General features: G+C 38.3%; 1 long non-coding RNA gene across 2 annotated transcripts in view; it reads right to left on the bottom strand.

Annotated features, from left to right (window-relative positions):
- The window catches only part of LOC141585679 (uncharacterized), a 378650-nt gene that overhangs the window by 19180 nt on the left and 337406 nt on the right, over window positions 1-22064 (bottom strand). For both annotated transcript variants that reach the window (XR_012519301.1, XR_012519300.1), the window contains one exon: window positions 16297-16392. This is a non-coding gene — a long non-coding RNA (uncharacterized LOC141585679). The remainder of the gene's footprint in view (window positions 1-16296; window positions 16393-22064) is intronic.

A 22064-nucleotide genomic window follows, 5' to 3' on the forward strand; every position in this document is an offset into this window, starting at 1 on the left:
GGTAGAAACAGGCTCCAGGTCAACAGGGTTACTGGAGTGCTCTTTGCACAAGGAGTTTTGCAGGCCATGATGTGAGTCAACCCTGTCACTAAGCCAAGAAGTGTGGGCATCAACTGCACAGAGGCAATCAATTTCCATGTCAAATTGGCTAGGGCATGGCCCAGAAGTTGAGATAAATCTTGCCTTATGGTGCAGCTGTTAGGTCCCACAGAAATAACAAATACCAGCCACCAGTCAGGTATTTAAGTGGTAGAACTGAAGTTAGTGCAGATACAGTCATGCTTGACTTCTGCTTCCACCTCTAAGTCAAGCTGGTGCATCTTATACCACTTTGGACAGAGGCAGTATGACACTTCTAGTCACTTTCATTTGGGGGAGGGGGCGTTTTAGAGTAGCAAAGACTTTGTCAATGGATTTCCATGATGTAAGTTTCTGGAGCCCCTGGGCTAAGTCATACCAGCTTTTTGTTCCCACATAACTGCATGAGAAATAACCTCCATCCTGGCTTCATAGACAGAGTACTTGCCTGTCACAAGGAACACGAGCCATGCATGGCCATAGAGCTGGCCTTGGCTCAGTTAACTGAGTTATATCAGACATATCACCTAACTCAGGACCTACATGGCTCTGCCTCTAAAGTTTAGATGTCATCATCACCATTTGTCTAGTGGCTTCTAACTCCAGTTTGCCCTGAAGACAAACAGACTAACAGTATAGAGTAGTCCTTTCAGCAATAAGTCACCAAACTGCCAATCTAATTCTGAAAACAAAGGAAATAAATTTTCCTTAAGTTTAAAAACGTTTCACCAAACTGGTTAACTAGTCATAGTCATTCTTAGAGTCTTGAGATCAGGGTCCCAAACAAGTCATGCACGTTAAGCATAAAACTTGGAGAACTCTCACACACAGAGCTTGTGTTCATAAGCTGCCAGCACTCCAATCAAGACAGAGTTGCCAGTGTCCCGAAGGTTATGGTTATGATGGCTTCAAGTCAATATCACAACCCAGGTACCCAAAGGTAACCACAGCCCTGAATTCTCGTACCACACGGTCATTTTGCCTGCTTTTGAATTTCATGCAAATGGAATCATATGTTATATATTCCTATGTCTGGGTACTTCTGCTCAACATTATTTGTGAAATTCATACATGTTGCTACACAGTTGTAATACATTCAGTGTCATCACTATATAGTTTATTATTGTATGAATATACCACAATTTCTTTTTTCTTTTTTTTGTTTTGAGACAGAGTCTGGCACTGTCACCCAGGCTGTAGTGTAGTGGTGTGATCTCGGTTCACTGGAATCTCTGCCTCCTGGGTTCAAGCAATTCTCCTGCCTCAGTCTCCTGAGTAGCAGGGACTACAGGCATGTGCTGCCATGCCCAGCTAAGTTTTCTGTATTTTTAGTAGAGATGGGTTTCACCATGTTGGCCTGGATGGTCTTGATCTCCTAACCTTGTGATCCGCCTGCCTCAGCCTCCCAAAGTGCTGGGATTACAGGCATGAGTCACTGCACCTAGCCTACAACTTCTTTATCCATGAAACTGTTGAAAGGTGTCAGAGTAGCGTCAGGTTTCTAGCTATCGGGAATAAATCTTCTATGAACATTCTTGTATGGTGTACAAATTTATGCATTTCTGAGGGAATGTTTAATCCTAGTAGTAGAATTACTACTTCTTGGGAAAATTTTTATGTTCACCCATAGTAAACACTCCTGAATTTGTATTGATACAAACACTCAAAGTATTTGTATCAATTTACATTCCACCAACAGCATGTAATAGCTTGGAAGGCTCATCAATACTTGATATTGTTTGTCTTTTTCATTTTATCCAGTCAGCTGGGAATACCATCAAGCAACAATTTTATACAGGTAAATGTATACAGGTTAAGTGAATGTAGACAAAACACTGATCAAAATAATAGAGTAATTAAAAACATTTAAGCAGCATATAGAATCATTCATTCACTTACTTATTTGTTTAATAAGTACAACCATTCCAGAGAGATGTGATAAAAGATAAATAATAGAAATTTAAAAATTAATATTTAAAGAGGTATTTTTATGCAGTTGTAACTATTTTTTACCTGAACACTGTTGCTATGTCCTCCTCAGATGAATGCAAAGTATCTCCCAAACTTCCAGGTCCAGGATGACTTCACTATTTTATTTTTCAGCAATAATAATAATTATATCAACAAAAACAGCAAAAGTAACAGCAACAATGGTTTATGTAAGTGGGGTCATTACCTTTTATAACATGGTTCTATCCATATTTTTTATTTGATTCTCACAAATGTGAGATAAAAGTAGATTTCAGTCACTTCAGTGCACAACGGAGGAGGTTCTGAGATAAGAAAGTCCTTGCACAGATAATTGGAATGAATAATAAAAAGATGCAATGGGCCAGGGATTTGAACCAAGGACCTTGGATTTCTCAGCATCATAATGGTTTTTTTTTAACCCTCAAAATAGCCTTGCTAATAAAGACATTTTAAACTGAGAGATGTTCTTTGTACAATAGCCAATTCATTTTCATTTTGTTTAATCGTTGCTTTAGAGACAAATGCAAATTGTATTTGTCCTGTTTCACAAATAGAGAAAGACAAGCCCCAAGGAGATTCAAGAATGTCCATTTCTTATTACCAGTTACCCAGTGAGAGAAACACATAGAAAAATCCTAACCTATTGATTAATTTCTTAAGTTGTGTCTGCTAAAGCAGAAGTGCTCAGGAGCCAGGGAGCACAGGCAGCCATAAATATCAGGATGATCTTGATTGACTACTAACAATAACTATTGCTATAGTTTTAGAATTGTCCATTTCTCTGTATTTGAACTTATAATTTTGTCAATGCAGTCAAAGAAAAAGATGCACCTCTAATACTAGCATTATAAACCTTTAAGGCTCTGATGTAGATTCATACTCAAAATTCTAGGAGGTTGTCTGATTTAAATTAAAGCAAATAATTCTTAATCATTGGTCCAGTTTGTTCTCTAGTTCACATCCCTTCGTAGATAAGAATGTAACTCTAATATCAATTAACGACCACTTGGTGAGCCCAGGCTTCCCAAATCCAGAGACAAAAATACAGATCACCAATTGTTTTGTAACAAAAACGTCAGCATCAGGTAGTTTAAAATGGGATTCAGGCCTTTTTAATTTCCCCTGGAGTTTGTTGTTTGGGTTAGCCTGGGTAGCAGGAAAAGAGTTTATGAAATATATCAACAAGCTCTTCTAAGAACAATTAAAAAAAGGAGAAACAAAAAGAAAAAGCAATCTCAGTATTTTCTGATTTTAAGGCCAAACAATAACCAAAAACCTTTATTGTTTCTTTGTGAATCTTTCCAGCTGCAGTAGAAATCTTAAGGGGAGAGTTAGCCTAAACCAGTTAAGCTGGTGCACTCAATATTTAACAGAGTCCAAGTCTGGACTCAGTGTCCTGACACGTGAACATGTCTGGTTAGAGGTGTTTGGGTTGATGCACATTCTTCATGTGGTTTGAACCACCTCTGTGGCCAAACTTCACTCCTTGCCACACCACAGAATTGGTAAGTCCTGAAATTCACCGGAGAGGTCATAAAATTTTCAGGACAATCTAAGGATAAAGAACATAAAAATAATTCAAAGTTATACATTCTAATGAACTGTATAAATTACTTATAAATATGTCAAAATGAAAAGAAAATATATTAGTGGTCTCATCTCAGTTTTAGGCTACCTAATTTGAAATCAAATAAGAACAAAACAAGCCTAGAAAACATAGTGAAACTCTGTCTCTACAAAAACAAACAAACAAATAAAATAACTGGGCAGTGCATTAACGTAGTCCTAGCTACTGAGGAGGCTGAGGCAGAAAGATGACTTGAGCCTAGGACTTGAGGCTGCAGTAAGCCATGATCATGCCAGTGAACTCCAGCCTGAGCACAGAGCAAGTCCCTATCTTACAAAAAAGAAAAAAGAAGGAGGAGGAAACAATTTGAAATATTTGACCATAGAGAAGCTGAATATTAATTTTTAAAAGAATTATTTGTAGACATGATAAATTTCCTGTACATTGAGACATTTTTGTACATTTAAAATAGGATTTGATTTATCCTAACCTAATGTATATGCAGCTTTTACAAAAATTATATAACACAAATTACTTCTGGATCTTAGAAAAATAAATTCACTTACATTTAACTTAAATCATAAAGTAAAGCTCCAATGAGCTGCAAATGTAACAAAACTTGTTCTTGGTCCTAAATATGTCTGGAAAGCAGGAGGAGGCAAAAGTAGTTTTACTCCATTGTTTTTACAAGCAAAACAACTTGTTATGAATTCAGAGAAATTTCCCATATTTTGGTTCTGAAATAATGAATTCCTCATTATCTATAAATGTACAACATATCTGTTGAAGACCAGAGAGGATAAATATAAGATTGAATAAAGCAATATACTGGGCAGAGATCCCACAAGAAGAAACCAAATGTCTGTAGCATCTCATCACAGGCTAACGGAACATGATTAGGCAGGAAAAGACATTTCATTTGGGTTATTCTGGAAAAGTGCAATCTTTGCCTTTCTCAGATTCATTAGAGATGTACCCACTGCACCCCCCCCAAAAAGCATGAGAACAAACTGTGATCGTGTTTTAGAAATGTTCCTTGGAGAAGCAGTAATTTAGATTGGAAAGAAGTCATAAGTAGCACTGGGTCATTTGGTCCCGTGTGCATCAAAGCACACGGAATCAGCTAAATTAAGCATTTGAACTGTGTAGACTTATGTTTTTACCTCTGTGGGTGGCTTTTACATAGGGGATGAGTGGGCAGACAAGGAAGGGGAATAGAAAATGAGGAAGGAGAAATTCGGTTCCTAAAAGGAGACAGTCTAAGCAAAGCAAAGGAAAGAAAACAAGGTTAACATCCAAAGAGACATATTAAGTATGTCAAAAGTAGTAATAAGATTGACTCTAAAAGTAGGGGAAATGTGGAGTGTTTGGGAATTGGCTTTGCTTCTGTGAAGTTATATTTGTGTTAGGAGAAGCCAGGCAAAAGTCATGAGAGTCAAACTTATTACATGTGAAAGGAAATGGGTAATAATGGCCTTAGAGCACTCAGGTAAAGGGAGGTTTGGTGGTTAATTTCAGGAACCAGAAGACATAAAAGAAAAGGTGTGAAATATTTCAAAGAAAAGGAAATAATGTAGCTTCCAGTTAATGGGGGAAAAAGATGGGCAAACCTCTTCTTTCACTTCTTTGTTTAATAGTACTTTGTCATTGTTGCCTAGAATGGCCATCTTATTTACTCACTCACCTATGTTCATTATGCCCCTGTTCCATCCTAATTTTCCCCATAATACAACAACTTCTCATATACTATATTTATTACTCATTTATTTTGCTTATTGAATGATGCTATTCCCCTATCTACAGTGTAAGCCCACTGAAAGAAAATAGATGTTTGTTCAATGATGTATCTCAAGCATCTAGAATTGTGCCTCGCCCCTTAAGTGGTACAATTTCAAGATATGCACTGAAGATTATTCCACAGGTCCTTGGTGGAATTATGTGTCAATCATTGATAGTGGTAACCTTGGCAATGTATTTTGAATTGCTTGTCTCCCCTCCCCAGTCTCACTTGAACTTTTTTTATTGCATTTTAGGTTTTGGGGTACATGTGAAGAACATGCAAGATTGTTGCATAGGTACACACATGGCAGTGTGATTCGCTGCCTTCCTCTCCTTCACCTATATCTGGCATTTCTCCCCATGCTCTCTCTCCCCACCTCCCCACCCCCCCATTTCTCCCCATGCTATCTCTACCCCCATCTGTCCCCCATTCCCCACAACAGACCCTAGTGTGTAATGCTCCCCTCCCTGTGTCCATGTGTTCTCATTGTTCAACACCCGCCTATGAGTGGGAACATGTGGTGTTTGATTTTCTGCTCTTGTATCCGTTTACTGAGAATGATGGTTTCCAGGTTCATCCATGTCCCTACAAAGGACATGAACTCATCGTTTTTGATGGCTACATAATATTCCATGGTGTATATGTACCACATTTTCCCTGTCCAGTCTATCATCAATGGGCATTTAGGTTGGTTCCAGGTCTTTGCTATTGTAAACAGTGCTGCAATGAACATTCATGTGCATGTGTCCTTATAGTATAACGATTTATAATCCTTTGGATATATACCCAGTAATGGGATTGCTGGGTCAAATGGAATTTCTATTTCTAGGTCCTTAAGGAATCATCACACTGTCTTCCACAACGGTTGAACTAATTTACACTCCCACCAACAGTATAAGAGTGTTGAACATTTTTTTTTTTACCGATAATTCCTGAAATCACATCCTTAACACTTAATTCTTTACCCCATGGTCTCATGGTTTGGAAAATCCCTACCTAAAGTAGTCTTATAGTCTATGTACAACCGTAAGACAATATATTCCAAAAGTGAACAGCATCAGCAATTAAATGTTAGACTGCGTGTCAGGAGCTAACTGCCATAGAAGAAGAAGAAAAATGTGGCTGCAGATGACAGATATACTTGGGATTTCAGAGAGGAAGTAAGATATTTTGCCAGATTGTGAGTGGAACGGTAGATTTGCAGCAGGCTATATAAGAGGTCAGAGATGTTAGGAATCAGGAAAAGAGCACAGAGTTCGTGAAACTGGGAGCTGGGGGAGAAGGGACAGGTTTTTTTCCAGAACAAGTTTGATAAAAATTGGCCAGATATCTACTGGCAAGCAGAAGATGCCACTTTAAAGGCCAACCAAATGTTTAGAAAGAAATGATCCTCCTACTCACACCCCCTGGAGTAAGGTCTCTAAGAATCACAAGTTTTGTATGTAGCAGATGCTGTTACAATCCCCACTTGGATTCCCTTTCCTGATTCATGTGTCCATTCCCCTGCTCCTACTGGCTACTAATGGCTCTCAGCTGCCTGCTTCTCTGAAGAACTATCCTTGGCCAAAAGGGAGTATCCTTGCCTAAGAGACTGCACACACCCTGTTCTCTGGTAGCCTACATTACAATTGATGATGAATTGACATGAATGACAAGGGGGTACAGAATGCTAGCCCCTAAGCCTCTAGGTCATGTGATTTATATTCTAGAGCTCCTCCTTCTGCTATAGGAGCAGGCAAAATGACACGTTTGGTATCTTCCACTGCCTTACCCTGTTTCACTCATCACCTTCTTACAAAAGCACATCCTCACTAAATCATATCCACCTAACTCTGTCTCAGGCTCTGCTTCCAAAGAAGCTCATCCAAGACCCCACATGTATGACAGGAGTGGGCCTTCTTCATTAGCCCACAGGAAAAGGCATTATGACTTACTTAGTCCTTCCCAGACCTTGGTCAAGTGTCTGATGAAGATAAGTGAGGTCTTTCCAACTTCCTGAAGATACCCATTCACTCACCCGCAGACTTTCTCAGGATCTGCTATGAATCTAAGCCAAATACATCACCTAAAGTGACCCCATTTATTGAAGGGTCAGTAGGCCACTAACTGATGAGGTGGACGTGACCTCCGGCAGAAAGAAATCTCCAATAATAGTAGCACAAAAACATTAGAAGTGTCCTTAGGGCCAAACTTCCCCACCCTTGCACAGTGGAAATAGCGAGCAGGTGACTGTCTAAGAGGCCTAAAATTGGATCCTTCACGAAGGCTTGGAAGAAAAAAACCGTAACACTTTTTATATACCAAATCTCAGGATCAATTGAAGGGATTGATGTGGGGCAGGAGGGTCCTTGTTCCAGGTCCTGAGTGTATTGTCTGCAACCTCAGTTAAACTAAAAACAAAGCAAAACAAAGTGCAGTCCCGCCATGCCTAATATTCCCCAGATGACTTTAAATGGGACTATTAGCAGAACATGTTTTTCTTTCTTTCCTGTTTTTTTTTTTTTCTTTTAAAGGGGTATTCTTTTTAAAATTCATTGTGACAGTACAGCTCCTACTGCTACTTACGTGGTAGAATGAGGGTCTCTCTCCTTCCACCACCATGTGGTTTGTGTTGAATAAACAAATGTTTCAACATTAGCCTAAGTGGACTTAAGCGGAAAGTTTATTTGTAGTTCAGATAGACGTGCATGTTTCTTCCATGCATTTCTAACCCAAGAAGCAATGGTTTGGACCCTGAAGGCGAGAACATATCTGGGGCCTCAGCACAGAACAACATGCCAGTTCTTACAAAGCAATCAAAGAACAGTGTGTGGTGGTACCTGATGACCAAGCAATTTCTCTCTTAGGAATACACCCAGCAGAAACGCAGATATGTGTTAGCAAAAGACATGCAAGTGTTCATAGCAGCATGATTTGTAAAAGCCTCAAACTGGAAACTACAAAAATGCACAAATGCTAATTAACATTAAATTCTGCCATACACATACAATGAAGTACTATACAGAACTAAGAATGAACAATCTCTATTACATATTACCATATGAATGAATTTCAAAACATAATATTGATATAAGATAGATGCAAATAAACATAAACATAAGCAAAGTGTAGTATATAATATTGCAAGTCAGGATAATGGAGTTTACCCTTAAGAGCGTGGGAGATGGTCACTGGAAGGGAACATGCTAGGTGGCACCAAGGGCATCTTTAATGTTCTGTTTATTGATTTGAGTGCTGGTTACATGGACACACTCACTTTGGAAAAAAATCACCAAACTGTATAGGTAAAATGTATGTACCTCTCTGCATATTATTCTTTAGAAAAAGATTTAAGAGATTCAGCTTACTCAACTGAACGAATGATGTATTATTTGGGATCACTCAGATTTATATTTCTTTCATGGACGTTGCTACTGAAATGCTGAGAAATTAAACTAAGTGTGGAGTATTAGCAGGAACTCTCTTTCAGTCCACATTGAGATGCGCTGGTGAACCAACATAAATTAATTATCTTGATTCATGAAATTCAGGAGAAAATATAACACCAAGAGTTTTTTGGTTTTTCCTTTTGTTTTCAGGGAGAACTTTACCTTGTTAGGTGTTTTAGAAATATGAGAAAATTCTTTAGATTATATTAAATTATAGAATTTTATATTGAGCGTAGACTTGGAGAATAATTAATACAGTCCATGCATTTTACAGATAAGAAAACTGACCTCAAGAGGTTAAATAATTGGCCCAAGGTCACATGTGTGGTTTGCAGCAGCCCTGGGAGGAGGTCCAAGGTTCTGATTTCTTTTTCTGGAGACCACACAGCCTCCTTGTTTTCTAAGAAAGTCCATGAATACATTTAAATTGTCTGCTACAGAATTTTTAAAGATCAACTCATTTACCCCTGTTGGTATAATGTACAGGCTGTGAACTGGCTCTACTTCCTCTGCTCCAATCTGTCAACAATCAGCAAGTCCACAGACTCTGGCATTTCTACTTCAACTTAATGGCTGACTTTAACTAATGCATTGTTTTGTGCTCATGGAAACTGGTTAGCTCACACAAATAGCTTTAAAATCAAAATATATTCTCAGAAACAAAGACAATGGAGGCCCTCAGGGTCACTTTTTCAAAAGCAATAACTTTTGTCCATTCCTTGAGGGAGTCACAAAGTCCGTGGGACAAATCTCTCCTAATTGTCTTCAGTTTATTACACAGCTTCCCAACACGGACTCTTTTTCTGTGCAGTCTGTAGAGGTTTTAAGCACAATGATGCTATGGCTCCACCCCAGACCTCCCAAGTCAGATTCTCTAGGACAAGGGTCTGGGCATCTGATGCTTTAGAAGCCCACAGGTGATTCTGATATAGCCCTGGCTGGAAAGTCTGGTCCATTACATCTTTGTGACATGGCTCTTACCAACTTCTCCACGATCCTTCAGGTATGTGGAGATTTAGTAAATAAAGCAGTAACTAGCAAATGGTTGTCTTAACTACACCAAACCAGAGTGTCTATTCTTTCTCAAAGTGTCATTGATTACATATCACAGGTTGGCATATTGTCCACTTTAATGGCTACATACATCCAGCCAATAAACAATTAGTTTTATATTCATGGGTGCTGTAAATTTCTTAAAGAGCAATTAAACTATACATGTTTTGGGGGTTAGGGGAGGTGAAGCAGCATTGGTAAAGATTATACATACATTAAAAAGATAGAAAAACAAAGTTGGATATATGAAGGGTCAAATAGGACTCAGAGACTCAGTCAAGGCTCTGGATCCAAAGTCACAGATGGCTGGGAAGCAAGGGGAACACTGCATAAATGAAATAAGAATAAAGTGTCAAACCAAAACTCATCTTATTTGAATTTTTGTTACAAAACAGAACAATTCTACTGTCACTTTCTACCTTATATGATGCACATCACTGTAAAATCATTTGAACTCTGTAAACAAGGACCTAAGAACTGCAAAGAGATATATTTTGAGAGATGTAAAATACTGACATTATCAAGCATCAGTAATTAACTAATTATTTGGGTCAGGTTCTGTGGCTCATGCTTGTAATCCCAGAACTTTGGGAGGCTGAGGAGGGTGGATCACCTGAGGTCTGGAGTTCAAGACCAGCCTGACCAACATGGTGAAACCCTGTCTCTACTAAAAATACAAAAAAATTAGCCAGGCATGATGGTGCATGTCTGTAACCCTAGCTACTCGGGAGGCTGAGACAGGAGAATTGCTTGAACCTGGCAGGTGGAGGTTACAATGAGCTGAAACAGCACCACTGCACTCTACCCTGGGCAACAAGAGAAAAACTCCATCTCAAAAAAAATAATAACAAGAATTAACTAACTATTGACATTAGTTAATTTATTAACTAATTAATTCATATGTCTCTACTATGCAGTAGTTATTACTATCACAGATTTTTAAAAAGAACCTGTCCTACAAGTTTATATCTAGTGAGATGACAGATAAATAACTGGATACCATAACATGGGGCTGAGATGTAATTCAAAGACAAGGGCTATGGATGTTCAGACCTAGTTATGTGAATTAACTCCTGAGTTAAATCTTAAAGGATAGGCAGAAAAGGTAGACAAGCAAAAGGGAGAGTTGCAGAGAGAGAAGAGTCACACTTAATGCATAGGCAGAAGGCACCAAAGCACAGGACAAGAAAGATGCTGGGTGTGGTGGCTCACACCTGTAATTCCAGTTTTTTGGGAGGCCAAGGTAGACGAACCACTCGAGGTCAGGAGTTTGAGACCAGCCTGGCCAACATGATGAAACTCCATCTCTACTAAACATACAAAAAGTTAGCTGGCATGTTGGTGCACACCTGTAATCTCAGCTGCTCAGGAGACTGAGGCAGGATAATCACTTGAACCCGAGAGGCAGAGGTTGCAGTGAGCCAAGACTGCACCACTGCACTCTAGCCTTGGTGACAGAATGACACCCTGTTTCCAAAAAAAGAAAAAAAAAATCAAGATGATATGAACACAGAGCTCATGGATCTAGGAAAATCTTGTCTTCCAGGCTCACAAATTCCCATTTCATTCTATCTCTCATCTACTCTTGATATATATACGTATCTTATGAGTTCCTGGAGTACAGGGCTCTAAACACAGACACACAGACAGACAGACAGACAGACAGACAGACAGACAGACACACACACACACACACACACACACACACACACACACCCCGGCCTACCAATGTCTCATAAATACTTCTGATTGAATGACTTTCCTCCAGATCTAGCCTATTGTAAGCAAGGAAACTGAAGTTTAGGGAAATAAGGTGGACAGTCTAAGATCACACACTATTTAGGGGCTGAACAAATATTAATAAACAGGATCTTGGGAGTCACTGTTTGCCTATACAACAGCCCCCATGCAAGGCCTGAGTTAAAGAAATCTTTGCAGCTTCTGGTCAATTTATCTATAGAACATTGAGAATGGAAAGCTTGTTTGAATCCTAATTTCCTAAAGTAGGCATTGGCTGCTGGGGTTATAAATTAATCACAGAGAATGAGTCTGAACCAGTGACTCAGTAGTTCAGATTTATAGTAATAACTAAACCCATTTGTAAAAGCTGTTCACTTTTTCCTAGTATACAAATAAGTAATGCTTTAAAAATTGTAATTAAAGCAGCTTATAATGGGGAAAAATGAATCCTTACTCATCCTTAAAGTAGTGAATTATTGACCATTGAGTTCTAAGAATTTATCAAAGACAAGAAAAAGAAAGGGATTCAAAATCTTGGGTAAACATCCTCATAAAACCATAAAGACAGAATCAACACTGTCCTACCAACCCTCAAATCTAACACCCAGATATTAATGATACATTTCTCTCAGATCCATGTTGTCATAGAAACAACGCTTTTCAAGCAATACCATCTGTAGTCATTTTCAATCAGTGCTTAAAATTTTCAATGTTGAGGCTTAGTGCTTTTTCCTCTCAGTTCTACATCTGGTATGCATAGCTCTATTATTTACAACTGACCTCTTCCCCAGTTTTTTTTTTTAATTGGTTTATAACAAAACCTTTCATTATGACCATTTGCCTGAACTGCATTTCTGGATCAACCCATGTGGCCTTGCCCAGGTTACTCTAAGTCTAACAGAATTCATGTGAACAGGCACTTAGTGAGTGCTGGCTATACCCCCAGCTCTTGGCTTAGGCTGGGACTGAGGGGAATGCTCAATAAGCTCTTCAGAAGGGAGGGATGAATAAACACCTAGCGTCTATTAATGTAAAGGAATGAAAGGACAAAACAGAGATGCAAAGCAGAAACCTGTGTGCAGAGGGATAATGAAAGCTGACAAAGAGTAGAGGTCAGTTTTGGAGGAGCTGTTATTAATACTTAGCTGGTCCTTGAATATTCAGTAGGATTTCAAGTAGAGTTCCTTGAATGCTCTGCACATGTGTTTGGATTGTTTCTATAAGCCATGAGGAGCCATTAACAATAACTAAGCAGAATTATTTAAGGGAACAGCTCTGGCAGCAGAGCTGATGGAGGAATGAGGGTGAAAGGCAGACAGAAACATTAAGAGGTACTGTAGGAGATCTATAGCCTTGCTACTCAAAGCAGCAGCTGCTGTATCACCTGGGAGTTTGTTAAAAATACCAGAATTTCAGTCCCCATCTCAGACATACTAACCTAGAATCTCTTGTTTCAGTCAAATCTCTGGAAGAGTGAAGTATGAAAGACAGTGGTCTAAAAGAAAATGTTGCATATTCCCATCTTGGCAAGGTTAAAGATCATAACTCTGAGCAAAGCTGGATTTCAGAGAACTAGACCTGTCCCAAAGCTTTGAGTGAAGGGCAAAGGAAATGTGAAATTATTAATAATATACTGGATAGGGGCAAACTCTGGAAGTGGGGGATAATGCAAAGACTGAAGGACCTCAAGTATAGGTGGGAAATAAGAATTTGCTAAGAAATGAAGGGGCCATGAAAGTGAGGAGAGACAGCTGTGGCTGGAGTTAGGGCACCTGAAGAAACTGCAAATGGCAGCTGAGAGGACAAAGGAATCTCGCAGGGAACAGCTGCCAGGAGGCTTTGAGTGAGGGGCAGATCCATGTGGAGGCAGAAGGTGGGGCGCATGAGGAGACTGGCTTGCAATAGGTGCCAAGTAGTTCCAACTTGGAGAGCAGAAAAGAGGTAATTTCAGAGTCACAACAGAGGGATGAAGAAGGGGATGCTGAAAATGACACCTATGTTTTCAAACTGCCTAATTGCAGAAAGGTAATGCCATCTACATATGAAGTTAAATGCATGGAACACAGAAAATCTTATATCATTGATAAGCAATACTCTGCAATATTTTGTTTAAAAGTACACACAATCTACACCTGGTGACTTTAGTATCACCTGAGTGTCACACCTTTAAGAATGAGTAAAAATATCTAATTTGTATTGAGTACTGGTACAAAACATGATTTAAAATGCTAAAAATGCTCATTATACACCTCAAACACTCCATGAAGTAGTCTCTGTTATTACACTCATTTTACAGGCAAGAAGGGGCTACTTAACTTGTTCAAGGCCAAAATTAGTGTTAATATCAGTATTTGGACTTGGTTAGTGACGTCACAGCCAATAATCATCATCACTATGCTAGGCTGCATATCCTTCCTCCCTTACATCTTTATCTTGTTATTTAACCTGCAGGCCATTTCTAAGATCAAAAAGGTACCAAGTTTTTATATACCAAAAAAATGTGGTATAAAGATTGTGGATTTCCTTGGAAAATAGCGTCTCTCTCAATTCCAGTAACTACTTTTATGAATGGAAAAACATTAAAAGGAAATATGTCTTAGAAATAGTAAGATGGCTATATAAATTAGGATAAAATCAGTTCCTGATTATCTGCATTTATTGATGATAATGTTGTCAGAAACCACTGAAATGGTCGAATATTCCTCAAACCTTACTTTGAACAGCTATGTCAATAATTGATTTCTCTGTACTCTCTAATCTATATCCCAGGTATATTCAGAGTAGCCTCATGAAAAAGGGAAAAAGTAAAGTATGTTAAGAAATTAAGGCTAGATTAATAAAAATGTTAGGTTAACTACTAGCCACGTTGCTTAGATGCAACCTTCCTGAAGTTCAGATCCATCTTCATTTTCCCTACATTCTCACCATATTATCAATGGCAAACCACTTATAGCTTGCATATCAGTTCTCCTGTCTGCAAACTGGGGTCAGTAATAGCATTTACTTATAAGTGTTGTTGGAGAGAACTAAATGACATAATTAATGAGGAGCATATAGTAAACACCCAATAATATGATAATCATCAGGTCAGTCATCAAGACTAATACACAAAAATTAAATTGAAAATGACTACTCCTATTTTACAAACTGTCCGCCAGACTGCAGCGTATCTGTCTCAGTCTCAATCTCTCTTAATTGTGGGTTGAAAGATGAAGCCCAGGTTGGCAGGAAAAATCTCCTTTTCTTTTTCTTTAAATGAGCTCCAGAGGGCTTTTTTTCCTTGGCCACTGTTATTTACTCTGGCACTCAAAGTCAGCAGCAAGAACTATTAGCAAAAACCCCCAAATCACATGTATATCAATAGAATAAAACCTTCCAAGATTCCATATCCTGCTTATGCCTCAAATCCAGAAACATCACTGACCTCCTTTTAGCACTGACTGATGACAATGCAGATATTTCAGGCTGCAGTTCCCTGCACACTACGGCCTGTCTGAGTTTGTTTTGCCCCTGGACTATTTTTGCTCACATGGTTGCTCTCAGCCGCAGACACTCAAATGGAAACCAGAGCAATCCAAATGCTTGGGAGGAACCTATAAACAAATGTAGGAAGAAGTATCTCGTCTGACCACGGCGCCCACAGTAGTTTCTGTAGACAGAATATAAAGAGCTGGAAATCCAGCCCCTACTAGTTAAGAACTTGCCTTAAATCTTTCTTAGATATTTCGCTACTTCACACCAGGATGGAAGGATGGAAATTGAGGAGCAGATTGGGAAGAGCTTAGTGTGTGTGTGTGTGTGTGTGTGTGTGTGTGTGTGTGCACACCAGGATGGAAGGATGGAAATTGAGGAGCAGGTTGGGAAGAGCTTAGTGTGCGTGCGTGTGTGTATGTGTGTGTGTGTGTGTGTGTGTGGCAGGGGAAGGTGGTTATGTGCTTGGAGAGAAAATACAGGACTAGGTATAGTGGCTCACGCCAATAATTCTACTGCTTTGGGAGGCTGAAGTGGGATGACTGCTTGAGGGCAGGAATTAGAGACCAGTCTGGGCAACAGGGTGAGATCCTGTCTCTACAGAAAATGAAAAAATTATCTGGGCATGGTGGCATGTGTCTAAAGCCCCAGCTACTCATGAGGCTGAGGTGGGAAGGTTGCTTTAGCCCAAGAGTTTCAGTTTGCAGTGAGGTATGATCATGAAAAAAAGAAAGACAGACAGAAAATACAAATGGGATATTTTTTAAAACTAAAAGCCACCCCCTTTCCCCACAAAAAAGAAACAGATCCCTAGGTTTAGAAACTAACAGAAAAACCTCCAATGAAATCCAGGTGTCTTCCTTTTAATTAAGAAAAAATTGTTAAAATAGACTCTAAACATTATATGAATGGTATTTATTTGGGGATCATTAAGTATCCCCAAAGCCAACTTGCAAATATCCAAACACCATTAACTTAAACAGAACTCCTTAATTCTTTCTGCAGAGCTCAGAAATCTGGGAACAAACATTATACAAGGCCTTCCAAACTTCTATCCTTTCTCTCAAAGTACCTGGCTCTTTCTTCTCCTCTCCCTACTCCACCTCCTATTGGACCATAATTAGTCAAGAAAGTGATGCAGAATAAGGAAAGGATGTGACCCAAAGCATGTGGCAAAGTCCTCCAATTGGAACATAAATTGAACTCACCAATAGCTTCATTCATCTAGTCCTGGTTCAGACCAACTCATTGGCATATTGTCACCTTTGAAGGACTTCCAGCCACAAACATCCGATGCTTGCACCCTAGAGAGGAGCAGAACAGACAGTGTTATCTGGGACCCTGCTACCCTTGATCAGAATGTTAGACCACTGGATATAGACAGATAAAAATAAAAGAGAAAAAAACAATCTCACACAAAAGCAGTAAGAAAACTGGAAGAAATCTTGGCTTTCAAAAATGGCCAAATTTTTAATTGGGAATCTATTAAATACACCTTTTAAAACTAAAAAATGATGTGCAGCCTGCCAAAACAAAATCAGGTTACAGAACATTTTCACCTTTTCGCCTTCCAACAAATTGCTTGTTTTCCCATCTAAACAATAACCTTATTGTTTGCACTAAAGTACAGTACATGACTAGTCATGTTAGGAAGTGAATGAATTGTTGTGCTGTCAACATAATTTTTTTTCCCACATACCTATTATATCTAGGAATTCCTTCCAAAGTTAGAAACTTTGAAGTAAAGGCACACTGCTTTCATCTGCTTTTATTATTTAGAATTCTATTAACATTTAGATTAGAGTTGCTTACTAATATGAAATTTATTATTATTATTTGCACAGGTTTCTGAATATACACTCTTGAACTCTTGTCAAAGTCTGATGAGAATTTGAGTATATAGTATTTTGCATGTTTTATTTAAGCTCAGGCTATAACCTTCTGTAAAACTTCAGTTTACTTGCTGGTACAGGAGTGTATGAAGACATCATAAAGGCTTACACCTGAAGTGAGACACTCTGAATCCTTTCCATCCCTTTCCTCTCTCATTGAACCTAGTAGCACAGGAGTCTACTGACAAAGTAGAGGAGGTATAAGAAATCCAGCTGGATCTGATCTAAATAATCTTAGCTTTTCAATTAATGTGGCAGAAATGGAAGGAAATCAAATATTTTAACTGTAAATCAGAACAAAAAGTTCAGTTGATAGCCTGTAGAACTCAGATATTAATACAACATTCTATCAAGCATGGCAAACAAAAATGTTCTTATCTTCCTAATCTGTTGCTAGCTGTAAATAACAAGTCAGACAGTCATAGAAACTCAGACATGCAGCTGGGTGAAATAAGTTCCATTCAGCATTCATTTCCAACCTCAGCCGATCTCATGCCCACACTAATGAACACCTAAACACTGTCACATGTCCCACTTAAGTTGCCCATAAAACTCTTACCATATGGACCAACCAGCCTTCAGCATGCACCTGTAATTTTAATGTTTTTTATCCTATATTCCTCCTTTTCTTTAAGTTCCAAAGGGGTAATGCAGTATGAAAAATAAATTTACCCTTAGGTTCTTGGTATGCTCAGAATTCTAGGGCCAGACCAGATTTGCACTAAGACTGCAACATACATGCATCGATATGCTTCCTTGAACCCTTGCCGAAATATACACACAACAGATGAGTAATGACTCTTGGAGAAAAGTAAAATCTGTCAATCTGATTATTTTCCCTCTTGGGTGAGAGACAGGAGTGCATAGAACCTAAATGCTGTTCCCCACCTCACTCTCCACCCCTCCATCAGACCAGCCCTGGCATGTTCTCCTAGCAAAGGCAGAAGCACATAGCTGAGAGGAGAAACATACAAGTGAAGTTGGTTTTCAAGCCTCTGCATGTGTCCCATCTGCTAACATCTCATTGGCCAAAACTAGTCACATGGCCACAGTCAGCATCAAAAGTGTAGGGAAATAGGCTCCACCACCTTATGTGTTAAAGATGTGAATGCAGGAAGGGAAAAATAATTGGAGTCCTTAAGGCAATGAGTCTACCATGGTCATCGACATATTCACAGCCACAGGTAACAGAAGGACTCAGGGATAGTTTGAGTCAGATAAAACTAGCACTCAGGTCTCCAGACTTCCGACTTGCTCCTTGTTTTCTGAAATCCACTGCCTTTTTTGACTAAAGAACAATGAGATGACTTATAAAAGCACCCCATAATCAATTTCAATATTATCAAATATAACCCATACTTTCTAAAATAGTACCTAAGAATACTGGATCTATTAAGTATACATAAAGAACTTTGAACCAAACTTAAAAATCTTTATTCCTAGTAAGATTTTATGTCATTAGAAGGTGTCATGCAAGCTGGGCAAGTATTAGCCAAAGAAAAGCCTAAACTCTTATGGCTAGAGACATTTACAATCTACTTAGACTTGCCAGATTAAGCAAATAAAAATACAAGGTGAACAGTTAAATCTGAATTTCATACACAAAGACTATTTATGTCCTGTGTAATTTTAGGGATACATTTATATTTTTAAAAAATTCCTATTTATCTGAAATTCAGTTGTAACTGGTTATCCTCTATTTTAACTGACAACTATAAATCTACCACAAGATTTAAGATATACACAAACCAGTAAGAAGGAGTGATATTCTTGAAGATTTTTTTCAAGAATTACTGTAGGTATACAGAATAAAGACACAAATTTTATAATGAAAAGTATTGTTGAATTTAGCATATAAGTTAATGTTTTCCAAAACAAACTTTTCCATAAAGTTATGTAAATAAAGCACAGTGGAATTTCATATTTCACATGCATATATGGCAATTAATTCCATGGTAGGGATTGAGTGACTAGAAATTGAACCTTATAAGTGTTGGTGTAGTCATTAAAGTTCTGGGGCTGCTCTGTACCTTTGATGGACTTGAAAGTGAAAACAGAGCAGGAACTCTTGATTCCACAAGCCACTGTGGAAAAGTCTATCCCACAGAGTAATGTGATAAGAGGATATACATTTTACGGACCTAATAATTTCTTCTCAGTGTCTTTCAGAGTGTTCCACTGGCAGGAAAACAACACTCGTAGATTCAATTCTGTACACCCTCTTCCTAAGAACCCCAGCCACAATGCCCGTGACCACCATATCAGAGCTCATTGTTCAAAGGTAAGAAGCAATGAATAGCTGGGAGAATCCAAAATTGTAAAAACAATAAATAAATGAATTAAATTTTAAAAATTAAGTAGATGCAAGAGATTTGTGTTGCTATGAGTTGGTAGACAAGATGAAGAGTTAATATTTGTCTGCTTTTATCAACAGCTGTCAGTGGGAAGGAATTTTTTAAAATATCAACAACAAAAAACTTCCTCCTCAATCTGGCCAAGCTATCTGTTAAACCTGGTTCCCATTAAATGTTTGTTAATTCAATTTATAAAAGCCAAAGCCCAATGGCCACCGTCTGTGCACACAATAGAGGCTGCATGTGTATAGGCTGGCATTCTGCCAGTATATAGTGTCATATGGACTGGTATCTTGTATGTAAACATTGTTTAAATTTCTAATAATCAAAATATTTTTTAAAAAATTATGGCTCCAATAGTCTTATAATGCAAAACAAATATTGAATTTCCTGTGCTCAGTTCCTGTGTTCAGGCTGTGGACCTTCTTGTTGGCAACTGGATGTGAGTGGGGGTTTGTTTTACGATTTTCATTAGGTCAAAGTTTTCACTTCTGCTAAGAAGGCAAAGGAAGTTGCCTTTGAGGGAGAATCATCTCCATGTTATGAGTTTTATTGTCACTGGACTAGAGCATTACATTTAATAAAATTTCTCATATTATAGGATGCTGACTTTGAAGTTAAATATTGAATATGCATAACTTTTACACTTAAGTATCTTACGGATATGTAGTGTATTACTTATAAGTGTGCTATAATTATCCACAAAGAAATACAAAAAACAGTGGTAAATAATAACAGTGGCATAAATTACATGATAAACCATATCCCAATATAAACACTGATTAACAGAATTATTAATATATGCTAAAAGAAAAAACATTGAAGGGAAAGGTAAGAGTGAAAATACTCACTTTTTTCCTGGTTTCCATTTACTCTAAACATATTTACTACACAACATTTCTCCCTTCCTGCTTCACAAGTAGTCAGACAATGAAAGCAGTTGACACTGGATCTCTCACTCTATCAGTCAGGAAGACTAATTGGACATCTTCTAGGTGCTATGTACTATGCTAGATGTATAGTTGATAAACAGCAAGTGTAAGACATGTCTCTGGTCTCCAGCTGATCACTATCAGCTTATTATGTCCCCACAATGGCTCTGCTCTGGTGTTTTGTCACTTATATAAAAGTATTTTCCTTATCAGCATGGTGGCCCATGGTCGATGTGGATCTCATTGGGTGGCTATGGTAAGAATAACTAAGATAGACGGCAATCTTACTAATCTTTCTTCTTTGATAATTATTTATCAAGCATATGTCAATATTTGTTCTTGAGTGTGTATAAGGGTGTGTGTGTATGTATAAGAAAGGAAACTGAGAGAGAGAGAAAGAAAGAAAGAGATTGAAACTGACTATGTTTGTCAGTTTAACTTAAATAGCTCCAACCTGAAAGGGTCAATGCAGCGCTCCAAATGTTCTACAACTGAGTACTTTCTCCATCAAAGAAAGGAGGCAGTTAAGATATTTAAAATCAGAATAAATGTTTGAGATAATGTGGAACAAACAACAGGATAATTGACTGTTGCTGTTGATAGTTTGGTTAGGTTTTGCTTCCCAGTGTTAACTGTTGCCATGATATTCTGTGGATGTCATTTAATTCCCAGTCCAGGACATCATTAAGGCATGGAGAGAATGCAGTTTGTTGGTGAAAAACTTATCTGTATGCAATACTCATGTGGACTTTATTCCTATTAAAATAATATGCTTTGTTTAGCCAATGAGTTGAAAATTTTAAAAAATTCCTTTGTGCTAAAGTCATCCCTGTCTCTTATTTCAAGACCAACCCAAATACCTTATAACCAAAGAGAAGCATTCAGTTAGCACTTTGTCAAACTCTAGCATATTGATTTCTTAAAACAAACATGTTTTCTTTTGCTTTCTTACACATACCTTTTACTTAGTTATTATTCAGCCAAGTACTTTTCCATTTGAACAAATGGCAAAGCCAAGAGGTTGTAACAAATGAGACTATTCAGACCTATTATATGGAACTGTGGTCTAGGAGGCTAATTGTGGATTTGGGATCTAAAGACAAAGTTTCAAGTCAGTTCTGTGTCTTTCTTGATGATACTGGGCAGGTCATTCAATGTCTTCTGGGTCTCAATCCTTAGACTTTAAGGTAAAGATGATGTTTATAGTGCTTTGGGGAAGGCTGAATAAGAGAAGGTATGCAAAAACACTTTTCGGAATATATAAAGGCAGAAGAATTCAGCAAGATGGTTTCTGGGGCTCTGCGTGAAGGAGGAGAGCTTCCCAGGAGTCCTCAGAAGGTAGCTTCAAGCAGAATAATCTTTGTTCTCTCTTAATCTCTGAATCTTCATCACCTAGCCTTGTAGCAGCTCCAGGTTTTAGCTGCTGAATCCTCAAGAAGAGCCTGAATCAACCATAGTAATATTGAAGGGTATCCAATATCTTCTTAAACAGTAAGAAGATATTGATGGTTGAGATAATTTAAGTCAATAATAAAAAAATAATTAATAATTTATCCTCTATCAACTTAAAGCTATAATACTGTAATGTGCCTTATTTTTAAAATAAAAAATCCTGAACAAGACAGCTGAGAAGAACAGCTCTAGTCTGCAGCTCCCAGCAAGACCAAAGCAGAAGGTGGCTGATTACTGCATTTCCAAATAAGGTACCTGGTTCATCTTATTGGGACTGGTTAGACAGTGGGTGCAGCCCATGGAGGGCTAGCTGAAGCAGGGTTGGGTGTCACCTCACCCAGGAAGT

Source organism: Saimiri boliviensis, chromosome 9, assembly GCF_048565385.1.
Source record: "Saimiri boliviensis isolate mSaiBol1 chromosome 9, mSaiBol1.pri, whole genome shotgun sequence".
NCBI lineage: Eukaryota > Metazoa > Chordata > Mammalia > Primates > Cebidae > Saimiri > Saimiri boliviensis.